Here is a 1,817-nt window from a genome sequence, read left to right on the forward strand (position 1 = left end):
TGTGCTGATAACGCAGCTCATCATCACTCCCATCATCACAAATCGTGGGATCACCCCTATCATTATCTAGGATAGTGGGTGGCAGGGGCGTAGCGTGGGGGGTGGCCAGGGGGGCTGTTGCCCCAGGCGCCAAACTGCAGGGGGCGCTCCGGCGCCGGCTGAAAAGTTTTTATATTGTGCGTTTTTTTCAGGACGCGCAACGGCCGGCCAGAGTCTGAGGCAGAAAGCTGTTTAGTGCGTGCGCCCGCCCGGCCCTGATGATTCATTTGTGCGGTCGTCGCGGCGGGCGCACTACTGTGTTGGTTAGTTAACTGTTAACAACTAGACAGTCTGACTGGCCTGGCTCCGCCTCCGGCTCCGCCCACTTTCCAGGCGGGAAACACAGTGCGGAGTGCGGGAGTCAGAGCCAGCAGAAGATTGCCAGGAGCAGGAGGCGGCGCCGCGGCAGAAGACAGACTGAGTCCACTGGTCAGTGTGCACTGTGTCACTTCAGACTCCAGTCCAGACAGAGAACTGTTGAGTCAGAGACTGACCAGGCCCTGAGTCTGAGTGAGCCCTGAGTCAGTGAGCCATCCAGACTGTCCTGAGACTACTACAGAGCAGAGGTAGAAAGGGAGTTAGTGGGTGGCCATGTCAGATGTCACAATGATGACCTCCCTCCCTGTCCCTGAGTCTGTGTGTGGGGGGATGGTGCCACCACTGTCTGAGCCAGGCTGAGCAGCATGCAATAATAATGGTAATAAATCAATGAGTGAAGTGCCAGATCTCTGCCAGGCCAAATAGGTGGCGTGGCAGTCTGGCATTCATGGTTCTGATGTGGCAGCTTATAGGTATACATTGGGGCCATAATATATAATAATTATATAAGGGGGCCATCATTAATTATACATAGGGGCCATTATATATTATAATTATACAGAGAGGCTATTAATAATGGCCCCCCTGTATAATTATTACCGTAAATATTATGGCCCCACTGTATAACTATAATTTATAGTTATACTGTGGGGCCATTATATATAATAATTATACAGGGGGGCCATTATACAGTATATTAGAATTATACAGAGGGCCCATTATCAATAGCCTCTCTGTATAATTATAATATATAATGGCCCCTATGTATAATATATAATGGCCCCTTGTATAATTATTATATATAATGGCCCCTTTGTATAATATATAATGGCACCTTTGTATAATTATCATTTATTATGGCCCCTCTGTATAACTATAATATATAATGGCCCCCTGTAGAATATATTATGGCCCCCTTGTATAATTATTATATATAATGACCCCCCCCTGTATTATTATAATATATAATGGCCCCCTCCGTATTATTAGGATATATAATGGCCCCCTCCGTATTATTAGGATATATAATGGCCCCCTCCGTATTATTAGGATATATAATGGCCCATTATATATCCTAATATTACAGAGGGGCCATTATATATCCTAATATTACAGAGGGGCCATTATATATTATAATTATACAGAGAGGCTATTAATAATGGCCTCTCTGTATAATTATTACCGTAAATATTATGGCCCCACTGTATAACTATAATTTATAGTTCTACTGTGGGGCCATAATATATAATGATTATACAAGGGGCCGTTATATATTATACAGAGGGGCCATTATATATAATAATTATACAGAGGGGCCATTATATATAATAATTATACAGGGGGGCCATTATACAGTATATTAGAATTATACAGAGGGCCCATTATCAATAGCCTCTCTGTATAATTATAATATATAATGGCCCCTATGTATAATATATAATGGCCCCTTGTATAATTAT

Source organism: Bufo bufo, chromosome 8, assembly GCF_905171765.1.
Source record: "Bufo bufo chromosome 8, aBufBuf1.1, whole genome shotgun sequence".
Classification (NCBI taxonomy): Eukaryota; Metazoa; Chordata; class Amphibia; order Anura; family Bufonidae; genus Bufo; species Bufo bufo.